This window comes from Pecten maximus, chromosome 16, assembly GCF_902652985.1.
Source record: "Pecten maximus chromosome 16, xPecMax1.1, whole genome shotgun sequence".
In the NCBI taxonomy this organism is placed as follows: domain Eukaryota; kingdom Metazoa; phylum Mollusca; class Bivalvia; order Pectinida; family Pectinidae; genus Pecten; species Pecten maximus.
The window spans coordinates 8671046-8684758 of record NC_047030.1 but is presented as its reverse complement, the minus strand read 5'-3'; the positions used below and the strand labels follow the sequence as shown (position 1 = coordinate 8684758).

Sequence of the window (13713 nt, the reverse complement as noted above, 5' to 3'; positions counted from 1 at the left end):
TCCTGTTTCCACTTTGGGTTCCGCCAGTAAGCCTTACGTCACGTTTACCAGGAATACTCCAAACCTCGTCACTTTTAACATGTAAGGAAGAGATGGCAGACAGACGACGGATAACTGGAGCCGCACCGCGATATCACCGTGTGTATGGTGTCTGACTGATTGTATGAATCTGTGTGACGTCATACAGCTGTTTCCATTATGACGTCACAATCAAGTCTATGCTGAAGTCCAGCAGCCTGCTATTGTGAGTGATAATACTGCAAATGGATGATTATGATATATCGGAATCAAGTATGGTCTGGCGATAGTTATATAAAGAAAATATAAACGTGTATTTTTCTTGTAATACTATGATATGAAGTTTTCAAAATTCAAACGGAATCTAAAATTTGGACGAAGGAAGGTGTTTTCGGTGAAATGACATACACTTAATTCCGCATCAAGGATAGAACAAAACATATATCAGACAGGAGGTAGTGTCGATCGTCATTGAACACCGGAAGTAGTAACACCGGAAGTAGTGTCGACTTGTAAGTAAAGCACAGGAAGTTACACGGAAATAACATTTCCTCGAACATCAGTTGTGACATCACGTCTGATTGAGTGTACGTACACAGTAAGATAGCTAATCATCGACGTTTTATTTATTTACACCTGTGGTACAATCTTGGTTCAGCTCGGATGTCAGTATGACCATCATATTAGAATCATTTTTAGTTCACGAATTAATTTCTTTGTTACCTTTATAGATACAGGGTTATCGTAACCTAGGACTACAAACCAATTAAACAGTATACCATATAAATAGCTATACATATTTTATGTATTAAGATTAGGGAAGAATTTCCAGGACAATTCTTTATAAAAGAGACATAGATTTGCTCAACACCCACACGAGGCATGGCTGATTAACGTAAGGGGTTGTGTTTCTAACTGTCACAGAGCCTTTCGCTTGAATTCATCAATAAACCTCTGCACACGACACCGGCCATATGTTGTCGACCGCTCGTTTATGGGACTCAATTCTAGTTTTATTTAATACCCAATTGCCCACGTAATGTTGATTGATAGTACAAAGACGATTGGTAAATTAATATGTCAATACCACGGTACTTCTTCACGCTGTATTTCCGATCTGCATTAAATTTTATGGTAGGTTATACGAGACTGGACACGTGTGTAATTGCTACCGGAATCTTTATCATTGATAAAGATCTCCATGGCGAACTAACGAAGTGGAGACATTACACCGACATAACTACTTAATCACATAAATTCCACTTCGTCCTCAGGTGACGACGACCCGCAGAGTGTTGGTTCAGACTCTCGACTGCCAAACTCCTCCAGTCTTGGACTTTCCATATAAAGTGGCGCGTGTGCACGTGATAGGAAGAACACACCATTGAGCATACTACAACGGTAAGCATCTTTCTTTTCATTGTGTTGAATAGTATTCTAAGATATTCATTAATGTAGAGGTTGTTATTTTCGTGGGAATTTACCAGATATTTTTCACTGTTTTATAGGAATGCATAAAATTAAAAACGCAGAAGAATTAGAAACACAGTGTTAATTCTTACTCTTTGTTTCCCTTAGTTTGGCGAAGAGTACATCATTTTTGTGCAAACTTTTTGTGAAATGTTATCTTTGATATTGCAAAGGTTGTTATTTTCGAGAGATTCTCTCTGGTAATATTCGCTGTTTTCGAGTAATTCATAAATACACACATTTAGAAAATTATCACTTTTTCAAAATCTCCGCATTTTCGTCAAGCTTTTGTTGTAACTACTAAAATTTGAACTATCGAAAAGAGCAAAAGAGAGTGAAAATGACATGTGTTCTTATTATCATGTGACTGACACAATTCAGTCATAGTCACATGAATGCAGCCAAGACATAATATATAGAGTTAAAAGGAGACTTCGACCTGAAATGTATCAACCCTATTTAGTCAATATTAACCCTAGATTAATCGATCAGATGTCATTAGGAAAAACGGGGTTCGAATCCTCGATCGGAGATGAAGAGGTAAGCGGTCATTTGACCGACCACGTGGTTTTTCTCTGGATACTCCGGTTTCCTCCCACATTAAGACGTACTCCCTCGCGCGCTTCCATCCGGGCCAACAAAAGTGACTGATATCAGTTGAAATACATGTAACGTTTTCTTCGCATTTTGTGTAAAATAAATAAAGTTTGAAGTCTAAAAAGGTACTGATTTGGTGTTTGAACATTTTTAGATGATTTTTTAATGTCTACTTGACGTGTTTTTATTGAACTTAATGTGAGATTATTAATCAGTATTACCATGTGTTTCCATGTGAATCAGTACCTCAATCGCAAATGTAGCATAAGCGTTACCATAGTAACATAGTTACGAGTCCCTATTGCCTAATGATATCAATGACGTTCCACTGAATTAATCAGTAGATTTTATGTATGTTAACAACAGCAACGCGTATTAATATTCATAACAATTCGTATATGAAATGTCAAATGAAATACACACTACATTGAATCAAATCTTCCTGTAAAGCTTCCATATCTAATGATTAGATCGCCAGTGACTGGGGTGTACGTATACAATAAACCAATAACATATCTTGAACCATTGTTTTCGTTCGATTTGTTAATTGTTGTATAATAATGGGTTGTGGATTTATACAGTTGAGAGGATCGTCCGGGCGTTTGTATGACAGTATGATAGTATATCAGTACATGTATATCTGATGCAAAGAGCGAGTAAATAAACATCAACTTGTTCAACCATATAAAGGATTAATATAAAATATATGAATACATGTATATATTATAAAATAATTGATTTCATTTGTTAAAATCCCTTTGAATTTGACACCAGAGGCGTGATAACGGCAAAGTTAATAACTCTAGCAGTTAGGGAAAATTACCATATTCCAGAAACTTTCACTTTTTCAACAATTTTATTGTTTCCGAAACCAGTCGGGGCTTTTACAGTAAATAGATACCATCCTATCAGTATGTATAGTTATAAAGGAAAACCAGAATTTTTTAAACGTTCCAGCGCCAAAGTCGACCATTTTTAGTAGAGGATACTACATGTATATGCGTGTCCTACTTACTATAACGTATTATATTTCGGTCAGAACTCGGCTGTGTTTCTCACGACATGTACACCAAAATAGATCGTAATTATGTAATGACGAGACCATTTACCCCACGAAATCTGTTTCTAACCTTTTCCATCGCTTTTGGTAATGACGTCATATTTAAACAGGAAATATGACAATCTTTCCGTTAGAACTGAGAACTTTTTGAATCGTTAGTTAGAAACAATACTTACATGTAGCTCTGCAATATGGTATACGCACTTCTATCAAAACAAAAACCCGGGGTAGAAGAAAAGAAAAGTTGAATAAATTGATTCTGAGTATGTATCCTTCAACAAATTGCCATTTGAGAAAGTGCACCTAATTTGTTTGTAAAAAAACATTGGGAGTAGGAAGACAGGCAGTGATTTTTGTTTATCGAGAGGTGAACTAGGACATTGTCCAGTGGATGCGTTTGATGTACATGTACAAGCTTGTTATTACTTGTCAAGAATCTCTCAAAATAATCTGTCCATTAATCCGCTTTTTAAGTAATCACTTACTTTAAATAAACTTAAAACCAACACATAATAACTTTTCTTGCTAATTAAGTGATGCTTCCAGATCTTATGAAATAAAAGACTTAGGAAAAGGCTATATTTTTTTTTTATAATTCATTTTTTATTTTGAAATCATGGTGTATAATACATATACATGTATAATCACATACACATAACACACAGCGACAGTATTACATTAATGTTCATATTTTTACAATTGCATTCTCATTCACTCATAGAGTACGTAATATATATTCCTACATACAAACATATATCCTCACATACAACATTTTAAAACTTATTCATTGTATCAATATTCATATTCATTTATTGTTTCATTTACACCCATAAACCCATGCATACATACTAGTATATCCACTCTCACACTGAAACATAACATATTTAAGAGAAAGGAAGAAGGGAAGGAGGAGAAAAAAAAAGAAAAAAAGTGGTGATAGAAACAAGGAGAATAGTTGCGGTTAATTTGGATACATGTACAAAGAGAAAATTATTTATTTCTGTAGAGAGATAGAAATTAAAAAGAGTTTCCTTTAGGGTAGAGATGTGGGGAGTAATATTCATAGTGGCATAGGTTTAGTTACAAATATAATATAATAGTGTTTGTAAACTGTCAGGAATAAGTTTTGGCTATTAAATATCAAGACAAATAAGGTTTTTCCATTTACACCAAGTATTCGCGAATTTTGCTTTGAAAATATCATTCTGACCGTTTGATATGAATTTCTGCGTATTGTAGTAATCTTTTATGTTGTTTGCCAATGCGTTGACATTTAAGGATTTATTAAGACACCTCGTTCTATAAATGTATTGTTTGATGATAAGAATTACTATATTATCAACTGTTGCATTAATACTATTGTTTGTGAGTCCAAAAAGAAAAGACTGTTTATTTATTGCAAAAGGAATATAGAGTGCATCTACCAGTGATTCAAAATTTTGTAATAGATTTTGCACTTCCTGGCATTCCCACATCAAGTGAATTATTGTTTCTCTTTCAGAGTTACAGAAAGTGCACATAGGGCTATTTACTATGCCATATTTAAACAAATTAGAATTGGTGGTAAGAATATAATGAGATATGCGATATTGAAGCCATTGAAGTTTAGTATTTTTTGTTACTTTACGTGGAATATTGTATATTTTACTCCATTCTCTTTCTTCAAATAAGAGCTGTTCATTCCATTTTGATTTGCCAGTAGCAACAGTGTCTGTTTTATTGAAAATATTATAAAAGAGTTTTGAATCACTGATACTTGAGAGAAAACACTGTATATTAGGAGGTAGCAAAGGGCGAATAACTGGTGGGATATTTTGGGGTAGAGGATCTGGCAGACATTTCCGAACTACAGATATTAATCCTTGGACCTGAAGAAAATTTGTATGTAATTGATATCTTTGTGAAAGTTCTTCAAATGAATAGAAAGTTATGTCCTCTGAACTCTTTAGAAGGTCTGCAATTGTATGTATTCCTGATTTATACCATGATTTATAGAACACAGGTTTACCAGCAACAGTTATGTCCTTATTATGCCAAATGCACTTAGTCAAAAATGAATTTTGTTGGGGTTCTTTAATTTCCTTAGAGTTAGTCAATTTATACCAGGCATGAAAAACGTCCTTCCAAAAATTATTAGTACATAATTTACTACAGTGAGATATATATTCCCCACCAATATTTAATAGAGGCTATATTATTAATAGCACGATACATCTTGATTTTGCTATGTGAGATACATGTATTTTATGTCAGGACACAAGGCACATCTGCCATTGACGAAAATAAGGTACAAAAAATGTACTGGAATTTAACGTAGGTTAATCGCTAAAATTAATTAAACCTGTTAGAATTAGTTTACCCTTGAATTCAGGCCCCAGTCGTTAGTTTACCCTTGAATTCAGGCCCCAGTCGTTCAAAAGGTATTAGGCTAATCACAGTTTAACAACAGCATCAAAATCTTGATAAAATAATTTCTGGTAAAACTATTTTGACAAAATTTTCTGAAACTATAACACCTACCAGTCTCTTCTTGACCTGCTGATTTTGAAGGATATACACATACACTGTATATGATTTGAAGTAAAGTAGAAATGAGATTTTCACTAATCAAGTTATTAAGCTAATCACCTTTTGATCAACTGGGCCCTGAACGCTAATATTTTAATTATACTCATTAACATGACTCGCCATACGGTATATGATACTGATGATGAGTCGCTATCATGCAGTATGTTACAGAGAGGTCTTGATGTCTCTTATCAATGTTAGATCTTATTGATTATGATGTCATTTCATATGGGAATTTGATAGACGTAACATCCGATAACTCCGTGTTCATCTTAGCGTGTAAAAAGGTACAGCAGTTGGCCGTCACAGCTGCAAGGACTGTAAACAAGGAAATCGCGTCGTGTTTACCTCACCCTAAAATAGCAAATATATATATTTTTTTAGATTGATTCTCTTGATAATCCGTATCATTTTTTTAGATTCATCATTGCATAAGTCAAATAGTATTGCCCAAATGCGCATGCGCGTTATCTTAAACTGTCTTCAATGTTTGAATAGCGTAAAATCAATTTGAAGATAATAAAAGAGTACATTGTGTTTATCCAGGTAATCATCGATAGACCAATTCATTATGTTGTGTAATCCTAGGATGTGTACATAGTTATTTAATCTCAAAAATAAACTTCTATAAAACAAATCCATTTTATACAAACGTTTGTTCAGGGAGCCATCGAATTTTGAGAACTGTCACTTAGCTTCGCTAAACATCCGACAAATTTTCAGATTTCAGTTAGTCGAACCAAAGATTTTACAAAAGATGCACAAGCTATTAGCACCCATCAATACACACAGAGGGTAAAACATACACGAAACAATGAATAAAACTGCACTTTACAGCTGTTTCGCCCTTCTACGCCTCGTCAGTGATGTTAGGGATATCATACAGCTGTTTCGCCTTTCTATGACTCGTCAGTGATGTTATTGGCATCATACACTTGATTCGCCTTTCTAGGACTCGTCAGTGATGTTAGGGACATCATACACCTTTTCGCCTTTCTATGACTCATCAGTGATGTTAGGGACATCCTGCACCTGTTTCGCCTTTCTATGACTCGTCAGTGATGTTAGGGACATCATACAGCTGTTTCGCCTTTCTAGGACTCGTCAGTGATGTTATTGACATCCTGCACCTGTTTCGCCTTTCTATGACTCGTCAGTGATGTTAGGGACATCATACACCTGTTTCGCCTTTCTAGGACTCGTCAGTGATGTCAGGGACATCATACAGCTGTTTCGCCTTTCTAGGACTCGTCAGTGATGTTAGGGACATCCTGCACCTGTTTCGCCTTTCTAGGACTCGTCAGTGATGTTAGGGACATCATACACCTGTTTCGCCTTTCCATGACTCGTCAGTGCTGTTATTGACATCATACGGCTGTTTTGCCCTTCTAGAACTCGCCAGTGATGTTATTAGATTAAGGAGGCGACTGAAGAAAGATAAAAAGACATTTCGAACAGACATATACTATGTTTCAAATTCCCCGCTGAGCAAACTTTTTTTTTCAGTTTCGATGTCGATTTTTTTTCGGCTCTACAACGCCAACTGTCCAATGCCGTTAATGGTTTTTTTTTTCTTTGCGTATTACAAATCAAATTGTAATATGGTTAGAGTGTTTCCTTATATTTCATTGGCCTATTTCCTGTTTCCCTCACAAGGACCTTATCAGTGAGTAGACGTGTTTGTGCTAGAAATATATCAGCTGGATAATTCCTCAGGCATTGTGGACATTCATAGCACGAACAGGTCGGCAGTCTTTGCCTCCAATCACACAACGTGTTACTTTGGACAACAGCCAATCAGAATGCTGGAAACAAACGATTGTTCGGCATCACTTTGTTTATAATATGGCAGACGAGATACCCCAACAACGTTTCGCTACAATAAACGAAGAGGACTTACAAGATATTTGGAAGAAAAAAGACTTGTTGAACACCCGGAAAAATACTTCGAGTGCAACAAAACTATAACGGCCATATTTAAGTTTCAAAGCTCAGTCTGCCTGTCTGGGATTTTTTTAATTCTTTTGTTTTAGTTGGCCATATTGGCCTTCGGCCTCGATGAACAAAACTCTTGACCAGGTCCGTATAGTCTCATGTACACTTCTACAAAAGTCAATAATCGTATATCATTTACCTCCATGTGACCATGTTTTAGCCAATGAGAATCGAAAAAAGTTTAACCATATCTAGTTAATTCAGACTATTTCCCTTATAACTATCGAGTGTTGTACTATACTCACTTGTAGCTGTAACTTAAATCCATAGTAATTTATTTATATACGGTATATAGGTCATGAAATAATAAAGAACATAATGTTTTGAGAGAGGCAGGTTGCTGAAGACCATAGGGAAGTCTTATAGTCTACATCATGATCAAATAATCTATGTCCTTATGCGATGTGACGTCAGATGTGTTTGATGATTGTTGATATGCCTAGTGCTTCCAATGTCACAACCAAAATTTTCATTTGAAATTGTGACCTAACTCAAGTTTGACATAGATTTGTATGGCGGGTATCGTCGATGAAGCAGAAGACGTTTTTCCTTCCGGAGCACCTGGTCCTGTTTTCATGGTCTCCATATCATTATATGTATACGCGTTTGTTTATATTTTGCCTTCGTTTAATCGATTTTGAGCCTGAATTATGGTTTAGTTAGTATGTGGGTATTCTTTCTTGTTTCTGTACACTGCTAACAAGGATTTTGAAAACAAAAATAATAATAACAATAAAATAAAATAGATATATAATATAAACTTATATGTTTTTACATTTTGGTTATCGGTAGGGATAGGAGAGATATGCTACCTCAAGCACCTGTTTTTTGACCTCACAAGTAAGTGTGACGACACTTTATTAGTGTGACATAATTGGTAGTATGACATTCAAAGAACAGTCTAGTAACCACGTAAGTAAAACAGTATATATAATATATGTTGATAAAACATAAGTTGTTGACGTGTACCGAGGGAGGTTAGCTAGCTGCTTCATCCGAGTATCCCGATGGAACGCACATACTTGTGGTGATGCGTTTCCTCGTAAAACAGGCAAAAAATAGTACATTTCCACTTGTGTAAAATACATGCCACCAGCAATGTTTGTATAGACATACGTGCTCATGAGAAAACAAAAACAACATAAAACCACAGCATCATAGCAGAGAACATCAAACAGAATTCAGGGACTATTTACTGTAATATAAATGTGCATTATAGAAGTACACATTACTCAATGGAATGCCTTGCAATCTTAACATTTCCTGAGGACTGGTATATAGGTTGATCCGGTCCAGTGTCATGGACTGTAAACCCTCCTCTCCAGCTCCTCTCCAATGAGAGATTCGTATGTAGTCACACCTTCAGTATTCCATAATCATGGTTATAATATGTAGTTATATGTAGCTGTGTAAGGAGATGGTTCTCATTCTGAACAAAGACTAAACAGAACAATTGAGAGGAAAGTGGAATTATCAGATTGATACGGACACTCAAGGTACGTCATGGGAGTTTATTTAAGCAATGAACAGTGGTTTTAATGTTGTTATACTCGATATGACAGCAAAGATGTATGGTGAGCAAATGCCATAGGAACGGTGACATTTGCCCAACATACATCTTGCTGCCATGTCGACTATAGCAACATTAAGACCATTGTTCAATACTTATATTTACATTGCCTTCCTATTTTCGTCAATTTTGAAAACTGAACCAACAACAAATTATGGGGGTTTTAATGTCACATGACCGGCTGGGTGTTATAGCCTGAGGCACAGGGTGTTATATGCGTATGGTGGTAGCTGCCTCTTAGCATTGTGTCAATGGGGGAAATGTCGAGCAAATGAACTTTTTATTGTTGGAGTAACATTAAATAATGCGGAGAAAATAATGAAAACATGTCTCCTAATTACCTTACCAGTGATTGCTTAAATAATATACATGTACCAGTTAATTATCAATCAATATCATAAATTCCTCAGAACATGTCATTTTCGTTATTAGAAGTTAGTTTAAGTTTGCTTCGATAAAATATAGCATGTGACTAATGTACATAGTATATACATATTTACAATTAATCATTTCAAATGTAAATTTCATTTAGTTTACAACAATTACGAAACAAGTTGCAAAAAATAATATTCACGCTAAAATATATATGTTTACAGTAATAAGACAAAAGTGAATGATGTTAATATGTGTTACAGACGTCATGGTGATCATGACAAATATGAATCATCATAAGATGTTTCACAAATGTTATGGTGATCATGGTGAATGTTGCTTATCCTCAGAGCATTGATTCAAGTTGATAACTCTCAAAAACAGTAGGCTTTTGTACTAACAGTATTTCATTATCTCATTTCGAAATGATTTTTCTCATGTGATATGAATATAGGTAACCCGGATTTTACCTAAAATGTAGGTTGACGAAGACTACGAGAGAGTGGTGTGGTCGACATCATGATCTCATTTGAAAATTTCTTTTTGTTTTTGCGATATAGATATGTCTAGTGGTTCCGTTGGCACCACCCTCATTTAAACCCTGATTTAACCTTTTTATGACGGTTGTCGTTGTGACCTCTATATTTGTATGACGGGTGTCGCTGTAACCTATATTTGTATGTCGGGTGTCGCTGTGACCTATATTGTATGTCGGGTGTCGCTGTGACCTATATTCATATGGCGGTTGTCGTTGTGACCTCTATATTTGTATGACGCGTGTCGCTGTGACCTATATTTGTATGGCGGGTGTTGTTGACGAAGCAGAGGACGCTTACTCTTCCGAAACACCCGGTCTTATCCTTGACCTTTTTAGGATTCCCCATGCGAATCTAAATTTATATTTGTTCATACCTTTGCCCTCAGTTTTTGGGGCCGCGGTGACCGAGTGGTTAAGGTGTCCCGACATTTTAACACTAGCCCTCCACCTCTGGGTTGCGAGTTCGAAACCTACATGGGGCAGTTGCCAGGTACTGACTGTAGGCCGGTGGTTTTTCTCCGGGTACTCCAGCTTTCCTCCACCTCCAAACCTGGCACGTCCTTAAATGACCCTGGCTGTTAATAGGACGTTAAACAAAAAACAAACAAACAAACAAACAAACAAGCCCTCAGTTTATCGAATTTCAGCTGGTTTCGTTATCATTTCGGTATTATTGTTTTAAGAACATTAGTTGGGTATACCAACATACATGTATGATATGTAACAAGTATCTTATATTACTTTTTAATTTTGTGTAGACGAGTATGTTATGTAACAAGTATCTTATATTACTTTTTAATTTTGTGTAGGCGAGTATGATATGTAACCCGTATCTTATGGTACTTTTTAATTTTGTGTAGACGAGTATGATATGTAACACGTATCTTATGGTACTTTTTAATTTTGTGTAGACGAGTATGATATGTAACACGTATCTTATATTACTTTTTGATTTTGTGTAGACGAGTATGATATGTAACACGTATCTTATGGTACTTTTAATTTTGTGTAGGCGAGTATGTTATGTAACACGTATCTTATGGTACTTTTTAATTTTGTGTAGGCGATCGATCTACCTTTTCCAGGGATTACCAGATTTATACAAAACTTAAATGACTTAAAACTCATTATACATTGATGCAAAGATGTTATCAATCATTTTTCGATTAACCGTGAGAATAATCAGTTATTGTGGTTAGAGACCAAACAAACTAGATAATTGGAATTAAACGCATTTTATTGTTTAAACGAAATTGGATTGGGCACACGTTTTTAACAACTTATAAAAGCCCTGTCCACAAATATATATCACAAAGGAAGAAATACAGATCTAGGGATCTAAGAGTAAGATGAATGTTGCTACATTAGAATATACTATTCATAAACGATCTATTCTATATATATCTTTAAATACACTTGATTAATACTAATCAAAATTAATGCATTACACATTCTAGCCACACATTCATTCACTGTCCGCTAAACACATTCATTAAATCCTTCATCTGGTCGCTCCGTGAACTTTATAGGTTTCTTATCCATAAGCCATACATTAGGGTTTGTTGGAACCTGGAACTAAATAGAATGATATATTTATTATATGAACCAATCACAATATTAATATCAACAAGTCGTAGACTCTTATGAGTGGAGTGACATACATGTAGGTAGGATGGAACAAACCATAATAACTAGGGAATATCCGAGATTACGAACATCATGCTGAATATCCGGAAATAGGAGGACCAAAAGGTTTGACTAATATACAATGTAATTTTAACTTTCGAAATGGCAAGACTTTTAATAGTTTTAACCAAATTATTTCTTGCGTCAAACTCCGATCCCTGTAGATCAGAGGTTATTTCCAACAGCATTCCTTTCAGTTCTGTGTTCTCCACAACCCCATTTTGCCTCAGGTAAACTCCGTGTTTACTCATGTACTTACATTTGCTTTAAATAATGAACATTCAAATTATCGATCAAAGGTATAAGATGTTTCACAAAGTGATGGTTGATAGTTTTACTCGCGTCAGACTTATACTGAATTAATAATTGCATAGATTAGTTTATATTTGTCTCTTCTGCACTGAGATAATATCTTATTGTAGAGCCTTTGACGTCATTATAATTACCTCGATAAGGAATAGCATAACTATTTTGAATATTTTCTTAAAAATGAACAATATTTGTTACATTTAAGCATTGATGTCTTTTTTTTTTTAGTTTCATTGGGGTATGAAACGAATTCTGTTTGCAAACTGTATGAATCCGCATAGCGGATTCTTACAGAAGTTTGCAAACAAAATTTGTTTCATACCCCGATGAAACTAAAAAAAAAAAGACATTAATGCTTAAATAAATATGTTTTGCTGATTTCTAGGTTTTCAGAATTATTCAAATGTTGCATTTTTAATGTTATCTGTTAAAGTATTGACGTCATACAGGTGTAACACAGTGCGTTATAATCTTACTCAGCTGTAAAAAAAATATACATGTACTACACGGTTAAATGCTCCTGATATTCGACAAGTTGTCTTATTTAGGAGATATTGACATCACAAAACCAGATTAACCTATCAAACGCTGTACTGTGGGAGGAATAATAAGATAGAAAGATAAGAAAAAACATTATCAATATCGCCACCATCAGCTGGTGTTCCGGGTGGATCCGGTTACTGCCGATGTCTCCGAGTTAGATGACAGGCCTCCGTGACAATACTGTATACCACGTGTTAAGTGAACACTATTAGGTTTAATTCGATCATCAATCAACGATAATGTTAATGTGATGAGCTCTTAAATAAATTATTTTAGGTCTCTTTTAATAACATTTCAAAATATGTTGAATATGTAAGTTGGAGGGATGTTGATCGCCTAGACTTGCTTATCTACCCGTGACGAACGTAACTCCGTAGCTTTTAATTGAATGATAGGTAAACGTGACACACTTGGACAAACAGGACTATGACGTCTACTAGAATGATATACATCGATAGATTAGTCTAAGCTTTATTAAATATAATTATGAAGGAAAAATTTACTTTGTCATTTCAACATTTCATTTCATTTTATGGAAACCAGTCAGTGAATCATACTTATGGAAACCAATCAGTGAATCCACGGCTGTCCCATATCCGGGTACACCGACTGATTCTAAGACCAATCCCTGCAGAGAGGATGTTAACATCCCTGCCACTTGTTCCCCGACACCGCTACCTATTGTCCTAAATGGTCTATATACTGAATCAAAGATATCTATCCCAGCCTATCAGCTTACTCCGGGTGTCTGGGGACCACGATAAACATCAACTCGTAACCGGATGACGTCATTACAATAGATGAATGTAGATGAGGTGTTCAAATCCGGATACAAATCCAATTTATTATCAGGTTTAGAAAAGGGGGTAGCATATAAAATGTTAAGTACAATTTTAGAACGTGTATACTAAAGATAATACAGAATTATACCGTAGTGTAGAATATGGTGGTAATATATATATAGTATTTAATTGTAGCTTCATGCTT

At 35.2% G+C, this 13713-nt stretch overlaps 1 protein-coding gene across 2 annotated transcripts in view; it reads left to right on the top strand.

Annotated features, from left to right (window-relative positions):
- Positions 1-966: 966 nt before the first annotated feature.
- Positions 967-13713, top strand: part of LOC117344578 (aromatic-L-amino-acid decarboxylase-like) — a 44376-nt gene continuing 31629 nt past the window's right edge. The window contains exons 1-2 of one of the 2 annotated variants that reach the window (XM_033907369.1): positions 967-1152; positions 1293-1419. The gene's annotated coding sequence lies outside the window, so the exon portion shown is untranslated. Of the gene's footprint in view, positions 1153-1292; positions 1420-9103; positions 9205-13713 lie in introns of those variants that run through there. The other variant, XM_033907370.1, reaches the window with a different exon arrangement.